The sequence below is a fragment of the Nelusetta ayraudi genome, unplaced genomic scaffold, assembly GCF_046127955.1.
Source record: "Nelusetta ayraudi isolate G7.1 ecotype Tasmania unplaced genomic scaffold, CSIRO-AGI_Nayr_v1 ptg000095l, whole genome shotgun sequence".
Taxonomy (NCBI): Eukaryota; Metazoa; Chordata; class Actinopteri; order Tetraodontiformes; family Monacanthidae; genus Nelusetta; species Nelusetta ayraudi.
Genome location: NW_027466145.1, coordinates 10,533 through 29,207, shown reverse-complemented (window position 1 = coordinate 29,207; position 18,675 = coordinate 10,533). Strand labels below are relative to the sequence as shown.

General features: G+C 41.5%; 1 pseudogene; it reads right to left on the bottom strand.

The window, feature by feature from the left end:
• On the bottom strand, window positions 1-17,054 carry LOC142902591 (complement C3-like; annotated as a pseudogene).
• Window positions 17,055-18,675: the final 1,621 nt, after the last annotated feature.

Below are 18,675 nucleotides of genomic sequence, written 5' to 3'. Positions count from 1 at the left end.
TCACGTTTGAGCATTTTTAGCGATGTGAATGTCTCTGGGTGTCCCCATGATCAGGTAGGTTTTGCCAATCTGCAGACCTAAAGACGTCCTGCAGAGGGCGACACTGAGGAATGTGCATAGTTTTCCCAGAGCACCCAAATCTTTAGTTCCTGTGATTAAAATTAAGTTTAGGACAAATAAATCCCTTGGGATGCAAATGAAGAGCATCAAAATGATATTCTTGTTCTGAGATAACTTCCCACCTTCCTTGATGACTGACTGGATCCTCATCACATAAAGATTTGTGGTCACATCTTCAGTAAGTTCCTCCACCCTCACCTTGTAAGCTGGAGGCAGATAATTTACATGATGTTAGCTCTCTGTCTCTTTTATAGATTGATGTATAGACATGTATAGACATTTCCAAATTCTGGGGGGGAGGGGTATGAACACAATATAATAATAAAATTCCTTCCTTCCACATCAATGCTCACCAAAACTGCTATCACAGATATAAGATTGGCGTTATGAACTCCACGGTACCTCGTCCTTCCGCTTACTGCAGGCTTCTGTTAATAAAAAAAGGGGGGAAAAAATGGCAACAGTGTAATGTATGGGTCTCATTAGTGGTAGGAGCCCCTTTAAGGGACCCCAAGGAGCTGTTGTGCGATCTGAATGTAGTTACCTGGAAAAGGTAACCACATCCAAAGACTGGAAAAAGAGCTAAATAACGTCGTGGTACGCAAGTTATTCGACATAACAAACAGGATCACCAGCATCTGACTCTGACACCCATAAATATGACACAACACCAAAATTGCGGCTGGGTTGCCTAGCAACGAGGCTGGTTTTCCTGCCAATAAGCCCAGTGTCTCCTCTATGCACTCATTCAGCCACGTTAACTTTTTGCCACCGCGCCTTCGAAACGTCAGGAATGAGGTCACATGACCGTAGCTCCTCTCTTTTCTTCACTGAACCCGCGGCGGGAAGAGAGGCGCGCGCCACAATTTAACACAACATGAGTGGGGACGGGAGTGAGACAAGAGTGAGAGCGCGTCCGGTCTCTGGGAAGATTAAGCAAAGGCAGCCAAAGATATTAAGGTAAAATGCTTTGGATTTCACAAACTGAACTGATGTTGCGGAACAGTTCACTGGCAGGCGTGGAAATCACTCACCTTTCTGCAAAATTTACGGTTTTGAAGGCAAAATAGGTGACGGGGCGAACCTATGTTGGAGGCTTGTCATGACAACTACGTTATCTCTCCCACTGTGCTACTGCTAGTTAGTGGTGTGCGTTGATTAGACGATGGCTCTTCACATTCCAAATCGGCGAGGAGTCTTCTTTTCAGCTTACAAATGCCCGAGCAAACTGTTTGTAGACTTCACAAGCAAACCAACAGCCAGTTAGCAGAATTCCTCCACCTTCCTTGGAGCGGTTGGGGAATGCTGCTACCTGGGATCTTTGCTTTATTATCTCCATGTCCAATGCATACATTTTTCTCCCTTTAGGATTAGGTTAGTTGCTTGTATTTTTATTTTTAAAATAATATAGCCAATTTAATTTTTTGCTTTTTTTGTTTGAATTAATTTGGTCTTTTGGGGAATGTAACATGTCTCCAAAGATACATATGTTTTTTTTATGGAAAAAAAAAAAGTTTGGACACAAGTTTGTTTTTTCAACTTATTTTTTAAAATATGATTATAACTATTTGTGATTTTTGAAAGGAGTTTTGATTCATTATATTTGTATTCAATCTCTTTATACCGTATTTTTTGCACTACCTACTTTATAATAAAGTAAAATTTTTATATATTTTCTTTAATTTAATAACGGTTGCGCAGTGGTTAGCAATGCCGCGTGACAGCAAGGAGGCTGTGGGTTTGATTCCGGGCCTAGGACCTTTCTGTGTGGAGTTTGTATGTTCTTCCTGTGTCTGCGTGGGTTCTCCGGCCTCTGGGTTCTCCGTCTTCCTCCCACAGCCCAAAAACATGCATGTGAGGTGAATTTGAAAACTCTAAATTTTCCATTGGTGTGTATGTGAGTGCAAATGTTTTTTTGGCTCTCTGTGGCCGTGCGATGAACTGGCGACTTGTCCAGGGTGTCGCCCTGCCTTCGCCCTATGACAGCCGCGATAGGTTCCAGCAGACCTCCGTGACCCTGAGCTCGGGAATAGTTGAAAATGGATGGATGGATTTTCTGTGGTCAGTCATTTCCAAAGTAGGTTAAGCATAGGCTGGATGTATACTAAAAGTGCCAGATTGCGGCTTAAAAATTAAGTAACATAAATTCACTTTCAAAGGGTGACCCTTTGAAGGTGCTACCTGACTAAGCAAACCCACACACCCCAACATTTCAGTCACTTAGGTATTAAAATGACTTCACTTTAATATAGTGTTGGGGTGCTACATACAGTACATGTGATGAGCTGCCTGCAACTTTTTTGTCATATTAGTTCAGGGGTGGCCAAACTTTGTTTGCAATGGTCCACATGACAGAACTGCAGCGTGACGGCGGGCCACAAAAGTTTTGTTGACGGGGGGACGGGGGGCACGGTGGGGACGGATGCTGGTTGGAAATTGTGCTAACGTCCCGGATGTGGCCCTCAGGCCGTAGTTTGGCCATGCCTGTATTAGGCCCTGTTTGCACTTGGTCATTTCATGCGTTTTTTGCTGATCAGATTATTATAATGACCGAGTGCAAACAGTCCAAATCCGTTTTGACAGCCGATCACCAAAACCACCTTGGGAGGTGGTTTTGGTGATCACATCGCATAAAAATGCATTCGTCACGGACGTGCGAACAGAATGCGACTTCAGTCCACATTAAGGACCGCCTACTCCACTCACCTCTCCCGTGTACGTACTTGGTCGGCGCCCCAACTTCCGGCGTCGTCATTATAAAGTTACAAACAAGAAGCGGAAACAAATCATTTTTGTTAGACTCGTTTATTATTCATTTGATGCGATCACAAATGGCACGCTCGAGACGCATGTTAATGGCTAAGTGCGAACAGATGCTGCGAGATCCGTTCTCGTGATCCAATCACCCAAAACAGTTACAAGTGACCAAGTGAAAACAGGGCCTTAGTTCATCATCTTGTTGTCACCTTCAGCACAATGACATTCAGTGGCTTTACAGAGCTGCAGCAATTCTCCAGCTCTCCTCTCAGGATGGTAGAACTTCACACAATGTCGCTCTGCAAAAGCCGAGAATGAGACAGTTTTTCCTTTCCAAGTTTACAACAGAGTGCATATTTTTATCCAAAAGAACTTGTGAGGGCGGTTTTTAATTTTTCCCCGAGGCTCACCGTCAGAGTATTGATAGACCGACACAGCAGCTGGTTGAAAGACGTCGACATTCATTGTCCGATGAATCCTAAATGTGATTTCTTCTGGGCGAGTGTGGGATACCTGTGGGGAGCAGCTGAGATGAGAAAGAGGCACATTCCATTTCTCACACTGTAGCCCGACACCAAGCCCAAAATCAACCCCAAAGAAATGGAAAAAAAAAAACGTTTGATTTAATTGTGTTCAGTAAATGTTTTGTTTCCTGCTTCGGGTTCTTTATGAGCAGATGCAGCAAGTTTTTGACTAAGAAGGCTGCACTGAACTGTATTGAGCACAAAATCAGTACAGAAAATGTAAGTTTAACGTTAACAAATCATTACTTTTGTAACACAAGTAGTCTCCTTAAAATGCCAAATGAGTCCACTTCAAAAATGGCAACAAAAAGAAATGGCCCAGTTGTAGTTATTCCCGTAGGTCATTTGGTACTGACCCATTGGAAAACTGAGCTTAGAGTGGAGCAAACTTTCATATTTATCTAATGCAGCTCATTGATCACAGTCAGTGTTCAGAGTCTGACTTAATTTTGGAAACCTGTTTGCATTAGCTCATATTTCAAAAAGACAAAAACCACCTAAAACCAAACAAACTAACTAAAAATAATTAAAGGCTTAAAAAAAAAATCCCTGCTGTTTACGTAACTGTTCTAACGAGATAATCTCCCAAATGCCCTTTAAAAAACATGATGGAAAATCACATGTAGTGTGCCAACTTGTAAATTGTCATGCACAAAATCAGAAACACTTGGGTAACACTGGCCAAAATCAATGTAGCAATGAAAGAGTTGACACATTCAAATAAATATAGAAAAAATAATGTATGCTGGCTGCTATTAAAACATACAAAACTAAAGCTACAGGATTGTCATACACAAAAAAGAGATGTAATGCAAACATTTCCTGCAAGATGTCTGTCAGAGCTCCAGCTGAGAGTCATGTCAAGACAAACGTTGGAGGAGGCAAGCCTGAGGGCAGGAGTGTCTTACTTGATCCAGGTGGAGGACGAGTGAGCCTTGTTCTGAAATGGTGTTCAACTCATGATTTGAAATTACACGGCCGGGTCTTGTGGATAACTGCAGACACACACACACACACACGAACCAACATGTCATCCATCCAAATACATTTTTTCTTGTAAACACACTGAATTTTGAAATGTTTGCAGATGTGTTTTGTATTGTGTTACGTTTTGCAGGTCATCCCAATGGTAAGTGAAACCGCTTAACAAGCCAATTTCCAAAATTGTCTTTGTTGCATTGCGCCGATTATGCAGGAACCTGTATGGAGATTAAACGTTGCCAAACGGCTGCGTGAGCGGGACAAAACTGAACGGTTTTATCGTTATTTAGTTTTATATTTTACAGCATTCTATGTTTTGGAAATGTCTTTCTTATTTTGAAGATTCACGACAGTTTGTCTTTATGCCTGTTCTTGTTTTGCCTTCTTGTTGATAATAAATGTTCCTACCTGCTGATTACCGGGGCCCTATTTAACCAAGGAGGTTTAATCAAAGTCCGAGTTTCACCATAAACTCTGAGTTGATTTTCTGAGGGTTTTGAAACTCGAAACATCTTCTCAAAGGTTTTAAGTTGAGCTAATGAACTGATTTTTTTTCAGTTTGAGTTACCTGCCTACGTCACCACCACAGAAAGCCCACATTAATGGCACTACACTACCAAGTGACACTACTGGTCACCGTGGCAACTGTCAACAAGCAGGCGAATTTGGGCATATCGTTAGAGGGGAAAACACACCCATGCAAAGGCAAAAGACAGAAGTGGCATTGGAGAAAATTACTGATGGGTAAAGGTGCTATGTTGTTTCAAATTTGTAGGCATACAGATAAGTGGGTGGTTGGGGTCTTGCTCAAGTGACCTCAGTGGCGGTGATAAGAGTGGAGACATGCAGTGGCCACTGTACTCACCCAAATCCCGTTACTCAAGAGATTCGAATGATTGGCCTGATCATGAGCTTGCTTCCCCAACCCCTAGGCCGCCACCACTGCTTCACTGTTGTGCCTTTGATCTGGCCTCTGTCTGTTTGGCTTTTGTCTTTGCCATTTTGTTATTCATTATCCTGTGCTTCAACCAGTTTATCAGTATTTTATCATATTCCAGGGTTCTTTGTTTTCTCTGCATTGATACTCCAAAAATGATCAAAAACAGGCGGTGAATGCCAAACAAATAGGTAGCAGAGTAAAAACTAATCGATTCAACCAGAGTAATCAAGACAGGAGCAACAGTGTCAGGGATAAACATGAGTAGAACATATATATGATGCTGATGTCCTCTAAAAAAAAAAAAAAAAAAAAAATTCTTAGATATACTCACAACACCTGTATCCTCAGTCTATATATAGTTTCATCCTGGCTCTCTGTTGGGAAATATTTACCAATGAGAATTAATTGAGAATAAGGATTTTTTTTATGACATAAAGGGTAAAAAATTTGGAAAGAAGTAGAAAAATAAATGCTTAAGAATAGAATAAAAAAGCACCTGGTATGAGCTGGACTGCAAGGTTAAAGTTCCCACAGTCACTGGGTCGATCTCGATGAAAGGTGTAGTACAGTGACACCATCTGGCACAGCAAATTAGAACGATTCTTAAAGCACTAATAAGTGATTTTCATCAGTAGCTATGTTCACATGCACAAATTTCTCCAATCCGATCTAAACCTTGGTTGATCGGAAATTCCAAATCCACTGTTTACATGGACACTAAATAAAATGATCCGATCGTGACGTGCGTATACGTGCGCCAAGCGTTTAATCAGAATGAATCATTTGGGCATGGGCGAAGTTGTCCAATTTTCCGTAAGTAGTAGTTCCGCCTGTGTTGTAAATAAACGCCGCGTTGTCCGCACTCCGCACGTCCTCGGCTCTTTCAAAAGCCTTCAAACTTTTCCAGCGGGTTTTTATTTGGTCTATCGTTTCATTTATGTTTCGCGGGAAAAAATGACGCCGAGGCGGAAACTCGTCACGCAGACATAGCACACATGCGCAGTGGAGATAGTCCGAGACAGATCTGGGGTAGTGTGTCACACCCACACCCTCTCTGTAAAAAAGAGGATAGAAAATGCTAGAAATCAACAAAGTCGAACTAGTCACATGTGCAAGTTAGTGCCCATCAAAAGAGCCGTCTCAATAATGGCGAAAAGCAAACACTCCTTGCTTTTCGCCAGGTCTGGTCATATATTCTTTAATGATCAAAGGTGTATTTTTCCCATGAGTCAAACCACGGGGTTGAGATGGACAAAGAGATCCTGAGGCATTGAAAGGTGGTGGACGTTCTTGGCACATGTTCCAAGAGTTTGGTGATGTTTGGTGAATCTGGCTGGCAGAAGCTTGTGACGCACCCGTGTGAAATACAGCAACAGCTTCTGGGGCTCCCGCATGCCTTTTGCAAATGTTTTTTTGTTTGTTTTTGTTTTGACAAATTCACATATCCAATGTAGTTGTCAGTTATCCCTTTAGGAATTAACAGCAAAATCAGCTAAAAAAAACCCACACCTGGCCTACAATTTTCACGTTTTTCATCCTCAAGTCCTCCTATGACTTTTATATATATATATATTCCACCACCTGCAGCACAGTCTAACACGCACCTTCTGTTTAAGCAGTAAAACAGAACTACAACAGTCTAAAATCCTCATTATGACTCAAAGACCTGAATCACATTTTGTTTTGCTGAACAGAGCCCTGTGGCCAAAAGTGTGACAAACCTCTGCTTACCTTCAATGTTGCTTCTCCTGTTCCTGTGGCAGACACTGTAATATTCTGGTTGATACTATTGAACTGTCAAAAAAATTGAAGACACTGTCCAATCAGCTAACAAACAGATGGTATTTATATCATTAGCTGTTAAGTGTTTGGTTAAGGGCAAGTGTCCTCTTACTCTTAGCATCCTTGTTTGATAGTAGTTGTCACTGTTGAAGTTCAGCCGGACGTGCCTCATCACGCCGGGCAATGCAATACTGACATACAGGTTGGGTTTGGCTGAGCTTTCTCTCCCTGTGCAAATGCACAAAATAAATGAATAAACAAATAGTGTTATTAGGCAACACTGCTTAAGCTTGTTAATATTTTTTCCCCCGCCACGTGACTCTGAAGCAATCAAGCAGTCAGATGTCACTTGTGTCCTCTTCATCACATGCAAGTCTGTTTTATTTGTCTGGCCTTGTGCAACGGTGCCTGTTCTAACCAAGACACAGCGCAATCTGATTTCTCACCTGTCACCGAGATCTCCGTCATCGCAGCTGAGTCTGGAGCCAGTCCTGATGCTGGGATTGCACTGTTGAGAGTTTCGACTTGTTGACCAACTACATGGGGACAACAATAGTTTGGGTACCTACGAGCGTGTAATTGGTTGACTCTGTCTCGCAAATGGGCTCCTTTAGACGGGTAAACTTACCAATGCCTTTAGTAGCTGGGTCTAAAATGACATTGATGACAGATTTGACTTGTGTTCCTGGAGGCTGGAGAGCACATGGCACAATGTAATTTTATTTTTTTTTAATTTCCCTTCTGCCACTTACAACTTATATAACTTTAACACACAAGGTATGGGTATTTTCTTCTTTGTCCTCATTTTAATAATTATTTTTATTTTTTGCCAAATCCACCAACTAGCCAATCATTGGACAACACCTTTCAGGTGATCTGACAAACACTGCAAATCCTACTGCATCTTTTATCGCTGCGATTGTTTTCCTCTTTTGTCATTCAAGGTGTCTCTTTGCCCAAGTCAGGTCGAGTAACTGTTTTACGTTCTTTTTGTCCTCTAATTTCATCCTCTCCTTTAGTGGAAGCACCTTTAGTTTCTCTTCGTACATGCAGACAAAAATAACGCTCAAGTTTTCTCTTACCACCACCCGCAGCATCTTCCTAACTCCATCACTTAGTGAAGAATCTAGCACGGCAGCTTGGACCTCTATGGGAAATTCTCCATGCTTCATTGGAATGATGATGAAGGGCACAGCTCGTGTGGTTCGGCCACCGACACTTAATTCCTGCCGATACTTTCCACGCTTGGTGGCAAAGCTGCAAATGTTTGATTCCGCGAGCAGATCCACACGTACCTTAGTGTTGAGACAGAGTTCAATGTCACTAATTTGATGTTGATTATGACTGAAGTACTGAGAGTACAGTAGAGCTGAGAAACGATTCAGCTCCTTCTCTGTCAGTGCCGGGTGCTGTTAGCCAGCCTGGACCCGAGGACTCAGCCTGACTTACGGTAATAGCGTCAGCCCCCAGGTTGTGGAGGATGGCCCTCACTTCAATCTGCTCTCCTCTGACAGCAGCGTAGGGCAGTCTCAGATCGATGAAGAACTCCTTGCGAACAATCACCTCTAACGGCTTACTGATGCAGATACCTGAAATAAGAGAAGGAAACATCAGTCGATCAACTTTGAATGATTGAATGGAGAGCCGTCCAGTTGACTTCTGAAATGAATGGCAATGACTAAATTCTCACCGTGAGTCCTTGATAGGCTGATCCCAGTGAACTGCCAGGTCGTGATGGAGTTACTCAGAAAAAAAATACGGTGAAATGACCTTTCACTAGATCGGGAAAAAAAAAGGAAAGTGACACTCTTTGTTTACAGGCTTAGTCCCTTTCTCTCCCATTGTGTTAGTTTGGTCGCCAAGTGTCGGCCCTCTTCCATCCTACTTATTTGTGAACCGGTGTGATGAATGCAAAAACAATCACAACAATATTCACTGCAATGTCACCAACAAACCGATTAGCCTAAAAAAACAAAAACAACAACTAAAAACCAATTTAAAATAATTAATGGAGACGAGTGAAGTGGGAGCCTTGAGTCACTTTGTTCGGGTTCACATACTGTGATCAGCTGCGCTCTGTAGTAGTTAAAAATGTATAACACAACTGTCCTTTCAATGAAGAAGATAAAGGGAAAGGGAAGAAAATGTTACGTGCACAACACGGACAGAGTTACTGGCCCTGATGAGTCGTGAGACATTTGTGCACCGCCGCCACCGGTTTACACTAAGCTTTCGCTGTGTTTTCTGCACTTGTTGTTTTTTGTGTTTTCTTTATTCTCTCTAAAAGTGCGAAGTTTCCTCACCAGTGTGGTTGCCCTGTTGGGCAGTCAGGCAGTTTGTTATCCATCCACAGCCAACTGTCTGGGAAATGTGTGCGAGAGCCGATCTCATCATCAAAATCAACATCCGCTTCACCTTTTGCCAGAAAAAACAAAACAAAAAAAGACAACACTGAGTGCAAAGCGCCTTTTTGGTCACACACTGGCAAGAGTGGCTGAGAATTAGCTGACATTTATATGAATAGATATATTTTGCTGTAGTAAATTAGTGCTGTAGTGGTGGATTTTCCCCCGTTCTTTTCCTGGGATAAATAATTCAAGATCTTGGGGAATTAGGAAATTAACTTGTTATCTCGTTAAAACAGAGAAAAAAAGAATGCCTTTATGGGTGCCATGTCTTTATCTCTTATGTCTGTTATTTCCATTGTGACGTTCTAAAAATAAATTTAATTTTGCTGATTTTTTGTTCACAGGCTGTGAAAGCCCATTTTCTTTCTGTCATTTTCTTCTTTCGGTTTGGAGCAACACAACGGAGGGCTTCAAAACAGGCTCCAGCATTGTCACTATGCAACCTTGCAGGTGTGTGTTGTTACTCACGTGGCACCCGTGCTGCACGACTGGTGACTGGGAAAGCGTTTGAGAAAAGACAGTAATTAAAAGGAGAGATGAGAGTCAATGCAGCCCGCTATCTGTTGCACAGAAACTACGTTCTGCTGCCACAACATACAGCAAACTAATGCCCCCAACCCCTACCCATCCTTCCCCCGAAAAAAGGACGTTTGAAGCAGAAGATAGAACATTGTTGAGGTGGATGTTTCTCACCTGCCCTGGTCGTGGCATCCACTGTGGTGGTAGCTCGTCTCTGTCTGGAGACCGAGTGACACGTTGCCTCTGGAAACACAAGGACAGAGCCTCGTTTTGTCTGGGTTTCTGATAAGAACTCAAAGTACAGATGAAAAGACCAAAAGTGTCTGAATGGAACACCCAAAGAACACAAAAAAACCTGATCGCACCTTGTCTGTCAGGAGTCCCCAGTCTAGGATTGTTGGACTGAAACATCAGCCCGGCATCGTAAAACACGTGCATAGCATCCTTTCCTCCACCAGGGGTGCAGCCTGTGTCAAACTGTTCCACAATGTCCCACACCTGGGTCACACAGCGACAAGCCATATCTATGAGAAATATCTGGGCTGGCTGTTTGCTCGTCATGACACAGTCTTATTGCGATGTATCTGTGAATTAATCTTTAATTGGATCTTTAATTGATGCCAATATATTTGTTCAACCTTTCTCTGTGAAAGAGGGTGCTGGTTGTTGAGCGCATGGACACCCTTGTTCACTGCCACCAGTCCCACTGTGGCTTCTGGGTCTCCAGTGACCTTAAGTCGACATCTTCCTCCGGGCTCTTGAAATGGACTTAAGAACTCCAGCGTCAACTATAATCAACGGGAGATGTCATTTGGCACAATCCCAAGCATTAAAATATATGTTTTTGTAAAAGAGAAGGACGTGTCAAATATATACTTGTCACAGGTTTTGTCTGGAAATCTTAAGTACCAGTGGAGTGCAGGAGCAGCTGATCTTTACTCATGAGTGTACAGAAGCCCACTGAGTGGACCCAGTGTAGCCAAGTCAAATTTTATTTGTTATTTTATTTTATTTGTTTTCCCTAAAACCTTTGTTGTTGTGAACTTCGCCAAAATGTATTATTATTATTTTTTGCTTGCAAAAATGTAAGAAAAAAAAAAAAAAGAGGTTCCCATTGTGAATGCCCCATGTTCCTCGGAGGTACCGTTCTGGCGTTGCATCACCCGGTGGCACAGAGCCGTGCGTGCTCCGGGCTGGTGAGTCAAATTTTGAGTGCTCTCTTTTCCGTCATGATTTATTATCCTTGTAACTACTGTGTGTTCATGTGTTCTGTGGTACGGGTTGTTAGTGAATTTATGAAGTAACCCTCTGTTGGCTAATGACTCGTAAATGTATTTAATTATTCTTATAAGTCATTCAAAAGAAATTGCTTGCCTTTGCGGAGAGAGAGTTGCAGCATTGACTCACTGTGCGTGACGTCTGTATATTCTTATTTTTTTCTCTTTAAAGGTACGTGGATTGTTTAATCTGGTTTGTTTTGATATTTTGGAATTCATACATATATATATATATATATATATATATATATATATATATATATATATATATATATATAAAAACGAGCTGACTAGGGCTAAAGTTTATTATTATTTTTGTGGACTGTGCAGTATGTGGTAACTATTTAATGCATTTTTATCACTGTGTTTTATTACCGTGTATGACGCCTACATTTTTTTCTCTTTAAAGAATAAACCCAGAGGATGCTTGACACCTGTGTGCGTCTCACTTGATCGAAAGACACAACGCAGAAATCCGCCCGCTGCACGAGCTTCTGTCTGTGCAGAACCCAGTGTTAAAAAAATATAGGGTGTAATAGCTTGTCGTGTTGGTGTGGTGACTGGCATTAGCTGTCACAGGTCACTGTCTGGCCTCCTGAAAGGGACCAACTCTACAAAACGTCAATGTTAGCATGTTCTCACCTGATGAGCAGAAAGACATGTTACTTAGTCATCAACGCTCACCGGCTGGTCAAACAAGTTTATCATCAGGCCCAGGGGGCGGCTAATCTGGGCAGCACAACTTTCTTGTGCTTTCGCGGGTGAACTTGTCGTACCCTGCGGTGTGGAACGCGGCTTGTGTGTGTCTCACCGAGCCCATGCAGGTGTCATCCACTTCCACCCAAACAGAATCTGAAACCACTTCACTGTTGCTGGTGTGGTAGTAGGCCACGATGCGGAACGATGGCAACATCTTATCGGTGATCGGGATCCGTTCCGAAATGACTTGCCCTCTTTCACTGGAATGATGGTGGCCGACCAGTTGTCCCCTGCTCGATATCTGTGCACAGTTAGACAGCGTGACTCTGGAGGCTTAGTCACTCCACAAATTGCTTGCAAAAGCATCTCTTACCAAAAAAGTGATGTCACTCTGAAGATCTGTGTTTCGGATCACGGTGACTTTCATGTCATCCCCAACTGCTACTCGAGCACTGTCAATACCTGGAATGACATTCAACACAGTAGTGGCGGCAAAGATGGATCACAATCTAGAATAGATAATTACCACCCCACTGAGTAATGGAAATAGTTTCTTCACTCCCTCTCACCAATATGGATGTACTTGTCGCTTTGAAGCCTATGAACTCTAGCTTCCATGTTTGCTGATGCTTGTCTGTGTTCTGGAAGTGTCTGAACATTTGTCCTTGCCTGCAATTCAAAGCACAGAGTGACTTAATAGGGCGAATTTGCTGAAGCAAAAGCATGAGACAATCTAATTTGTGTAAAACTTTCACACACTCTCTGAGTGCACATGATAGGACATACCCTGATAGTCAAATCTGCCGTCGTTTGAATAATGTTGAGGGTAACTCTTGCCAAGCCGTTGGTATCAGTTGTTCCCAACTTAGTCTGAATGTCACTTTCAGATGGCACATCAACCATAACATCTACATTTTTTGCAGGAGTTTTATCAGGGTTGATAACTTTAACCTGTCATCAGAGAAAAAAACAGCACTTTTTTTTTTAGTACATTTGTGCTAAACCTGTTTTGTAAGACTAAACTAATTTCTTCACTGCAAACAATGCTATCTGCATGAAGCATCCACATTTATGTCTGGCAGATTTTCCTATTTTTTGTTGAAAAGGGAGATTTTATTGAAGAGTGAAAATAATACAATTCTCCAGCCACTGCTCCCACTTACCGTTACATCAAAAGTGATTCCAGATTTGTAATATGGGGGTGTGTTTTTGAAGCTGATGGTGTACGGTGACGTGACAATTGGGATATTCTTCAATTCAGACCCCACCATTTCGCTGCCTTTGGAGTGGAAAGAGGCAAAAACAAAAACATGTCAGTCAACCCCCTCCCAAAAAAACCTCAGACGTAACAGATATAACAGATGCTTCCCTCTCACCGCTTTCTGTGAGCACACTAACATCTACAAATATGGCGCGTCTCTGCTGTGCCAGTTCCACGGTATTAGGGAATATGTGTGTGAGGTGCGCTCTTGTCATTGTCACCTCTGCTTGGCCATTGGTGAGCTACAATGACATTAAATGCACCATTAAATCAGTAAGAGGGAGGAGTCGCAAGTTGCTATTTACTTGGCAAACATTCTTTCTATGAGAATATGGTGAATTTGCTCACCGCCACTTTCTGGAGGGAACTTGGAAGGCTTGTTTTCTGATCGTTTGTGCTGTCTGTTTCCTCATCAATTTGTGACATAACCCCAAATACCACATAGGCCATCCCAGCCACTGGCTCCCCAAACAGGTACCTATGAAAAGATACCAATTTCATAATGCACAAAATAAATTCAAAAGTAAATTATTAATATTTAGACATTTGAACACCAAATTACCAATTATCCCACGTGCTTTTCGGCTTTTCTTTTCCTTGCGAAAGAATGGTGTATTTCGCCAGACCAATTTTGTTGCAATTATTATTATAGTTGTTGTTGTTGTTGTCATCATTAGTAGTTGTAGTAGTAGTAAAGTAGTACTAGTTGTAGTAGTATACATTTGGGCATTTTCAATTAAGTTCAACTGGGGTTTTTTTTTTAATACAGGAGTATACCGCTATTCGTAATTTCTAAAGGTCTGATTTTCTGTCTTTTCTTCTGCTTAAACGTGATTAGATGATTAATGTAGTACTCGTCCTTCACACACCCAATACAATGGCACATACTTGTGACTGCTGAGGTCATCAAAATCACAACATAGCTTACGTAGCTTTGATGTTGACGGTGAACTCTTCATCGTCCACATAGAAGAAGGGTCTCCGAGGTGTAATTTTCACCTCAAAACTTGGCAAGACTGAAAAGTCAAAGGGGATTTCTCTGATGGTTTGTCAACCAGAAGGTAATGGTTGTTCAAATAGTGGCAACTAGTGAGTAAGTTACCGTATTCTTTGACCTCGAACACTGCGGAAAAGGTCTGCTGTGGGTTCTTGGAAAACTTTGCCAAAATCTTCCACTCACCAACACTGCACACAGCAACAGGGACACGTACTTCATAAATTCAATATAATAATAGTTTGATTAGAAAAAAGTAGCAAATAAATAAAGACAGGCACATTTTTATTTTAATAATCACTTAAATCTCATTTTAGAAAAAAAAAAAAAAAAAAATGAAAATAGCTCACCTCACAAGTTCAGCAAGGTTATAGTGTCCAGACTTTAGCCCTGAATCCAGAGTAATTGTTTCATGAGGCAAAATGAGGCCGTCTGGCGTCTAAACGTTAAAACATGCAGCAGATGAGATTGTGGCAGTTCATTCCAATGTTACTAGTGGCAATTAAATGTTTACCACTCAGCTACCTCAATTTCGATTGTAACAGAAGTACCAGTGCCACCAAAGTCCTCCACGGGCTTCATGCTGGGCGTCAAACCAAAAACCCTGTAAAGAACTGTGAAAAGACGGTGCTGACAAAACCTTAACTGAAAGTTCTCAACAACACATTACTGAAGTTTTCCAGATCACGTTTTCTACATTGTCAATTGAGCAGAGGAAGCAGAGACGGTTGTCAGATTCACCTGTGCTTTCGGGGGTGTAGAGGGTCTTGTCGGTCTGGATGAAGATGTAGCCGGCCTGAAAGGACACCATCAACACCTTCTCCACCACCATGCCTGGGAATTGAGCCTGCAGGTACACGTACTGCCTGACACTTGGATCCCTGTTGAAGTCTGTCGGAGGAACCTGAACCCCATGAGCAGACAGACCAAGAAAAACAAAAACAAAACAAATAAATCTGGACCGGTATTCACAAAGTGTTTTAGTGAAACACTAAAACACAAAGGCAAAGTGTTTTGCCTCATGCAGATGTGAGTGAATGTTGGGTGGTGGTCGGAGGGGCTGTTTGGCACGGATTGGCTGCCAAGTTTCTATCAGTCTGCCCCAGGGCAGCTACCTCCACCAGTGTGAATGTGGTGTGAATGAATGCTTCAATGGTTCAATGCAAAGCGCTTTGGGTCCTTGAAAAGCGCAATATAAATCCAATCCATTATTATTATTATTATTACCATTTAGTACACACATACACACACACACACACACACACACACATACATAAAAGCAGAGCTACTTTCACCCCGATGATTGAGTGCTGGGTGTCTTTGGTGAAACAGTCCATGATTTACCGTCACTGATCCCATCGCCTGGAAGTGATTGCTGCTGTTGAGGGTCACCGTTGCACTGGCAAACTCCCTGGTCGGGATCGGATGGCTCTTCACCCGGATGACGACTTGGACGTCTCCTCCTCCTGTGTAGTCCTGCAACTCCACAAAGATGTTCTCTGGGGTTCCAATACGCATGAGGTTTGGGGCCGACATCACCTCCCTGCAGAGATCGATAAGGTTCCCAAACCACACGCAATGTCAAGGCCACAGTTTAACAATTTTTTTTTTAATCTGTAAAGGGGGGAAAGATGTTTGTTGTAACATGAATATTTGTTTTTGTTTCATTCTCAGGACATTTATTTAAAGGGCCAGTGATTGTCACACGGAATTGGCTCACAAAACTAAACTTAAAAAAACAAAAAAAACTTTGCTCAAGTGGAGGCTGTGAGCTCAACTAACAATGAGTAATCTCGTGATTGTCTTGATCTGCATCCAGCACTGGATCAATGCAGCATTTCATCATATGACTGTCATTTGTTTGCTGTGTGTGAACTTTGAACAAGAAACTGGAGCAGCAACCTGTGATTCAGTCTAAAAACACCAGACTGGCACTGGGTCGAGCCATGAGCACAAAACATTCTGTCATGTAGAAAATTGACAATGCGGTTCGTCAGAGGTGGATGTGTAGATTTTGTTGAGTGTTTTTGAACACTTTTAACCAACAAACTTTTTAATTGCTCCATCATTCTCCCCTGATAGTTTGACTTACTCTGGACATTGTCCAGAACAGGGGTGTCAAACATACAGCCAGCGGGCCGGATCACGCCCGCAAACTGTTTTTTTGCCGGCCCGTGAGATAAGTTTGCAAAGTATAAAAACTGCAAATTTTCAATGAAAGAAACTGCTGTTCTAAATGTGTCCACTTGGTGTCCCAACATCGTTTCTGCTTTGCAAGCAAACTAAATATTGGGGCTGAGCAAGTCGGCACAAGCACAGCCGCTCACGTCTCCTATTGGCTACCCTCATTACCCCAGAATGTCTCCTATTGGCTACCTTCATTGCCCCAAAACGTCTCTGTCAAACAGACAAAGTCGAGCTGCAGAGTGCTCAAAGGACACAAACGAAGTAAAACAAAAAAAACAATTGGAAGTTGATTTTTTTTTGTTTTTTTTTACGTTAATATTACCATACCATGATTTCACTGGTTAGGGTTAGGAGTGGGAATAGATAATCCTCTATGTGGCCTGCGAACCAAAATGAGTTTGACACTCCTGGTCTAGAAGGAACTGCTGGTGGTGTCTACTTACAGCTGAGCTCCATCCGTGACAGAGGTGAAAGAGGCGAAGGCCAGAGAGGCCAGCAGCCAAAGCAGAGTCCTCCTCATCTTCCCGATCCTGGTCTGCTCTCAACGCCCCCAAGCACCACACTGCTTTTATCCTCCCCCCTCCCTCCATCTGCACAAAATGCTCATGTCACACACGCCTACATGTCGCCCACATCACAGGCGGCCAAAAAGTCAAGTAAGTCAATAAAAATAAATCAGGTCAAATGAAACATCTCTGATAGTTTGTAGTAAATCTTCAGGGTCCAGTACAACGGTTAAGTGGCGTGCATCAGGCCTGTAAATGTGCTGTTGAATAGAAAATATTAGGATTTTTCTAAAAAAAAAAAATAAAAATAAAAAAGGTAAAAAAAAAAATAAGGTCCCAAAACAAAGAGAATATTTTTTTTCTTTTTCTTTTTATTGTTTTACAATTTTTGGCTTTTATCTTGTTGTGATGTTTCATTGATGTGTTCTTTCACTTGTACATAGTGGTTTTGAGGTGGGTGTTTGTTTTATTTTATAGTTATTTTCACACCACTGTGTTCTATATATATAAATGTATAGAAAATACACGTTTATTTTTTGTTTGTTTCATGAGCATTACTAATTCATTCATTCATAAAAACTAAATCTAAGGAATCGCTTGGGAGCCAAAAGAGCCAGCTCTTTTTAGCGAGCTGATAGAGCCAAAAGAACCGGTTCTCTAAAAAAAGAGAGACGGAATTCCCATCACTAGACGCAACTGCATTTGCAGCGAGCGGAAACACCGGCACAACCGGCGGACAAACAGAAACTCAAATATTTGCAGCCGTGACTGATAGGTGCAGGCGAGTCACGTGATGCATCCCAGTAGGCGAGCTGCCAGGCAGGTGAGTCCGACTAGTAGGGAACTAGTTCCAGGCAGGACGCGGAAGCTCGCCGCACGGTTGCGGTCGTTATTATCATTATTATTATTATTATTATTACAACATTACAAGTATGCATGATGCACGAAGGGTTTTCTGTTATTTGAACAACATCCCCAGGATGGAGGACCACAATAACAAATACTGTACTGCGGGGGCGGGGGGGCGGAGGCGGAGAGGCGTCCTCAAAATATCTGGGAATACGGGACAAAGTGAAGTGCGTCCCGTGCGATTGTAATATGGGACAACCGCGTAATTTACGGGAGTAGACCACAGACGAGGTTTTGTCATTTTCCCTAAACAACGGGACAAGTTGTGTCCCGGGAGGGATTTTAGTTTTTTCCCGGGACAGGTGGTGAAAAAAGAGAACAATTCTGGGAAAAACGGGATGGGTGGCAACCCTAGTGTTTCATGCACCTATGCATGTAATGGATACGCACTTCTCTTTGTATAAAATCTCGGACTAATAAAGTACATATATATATACATATAAATATATATGTATATATATATATATATATATATATATATATATATATATATATATATATATATATATATATATATATATATATATATCATATATATATATATACATATATATATATATACATATATGTATATATATATATATATACATATATATATATACGTATATATATATACATATATATATATATATATATATATGTATATATATATATATATATATATATATATACATATATATATATATATACATATATATATACATATATATATATATACATATATGTATATATATATATATATATACATATATATATATATATGTATGTATGTATGTATGTATGTGTATATATATATATGTATATATATATA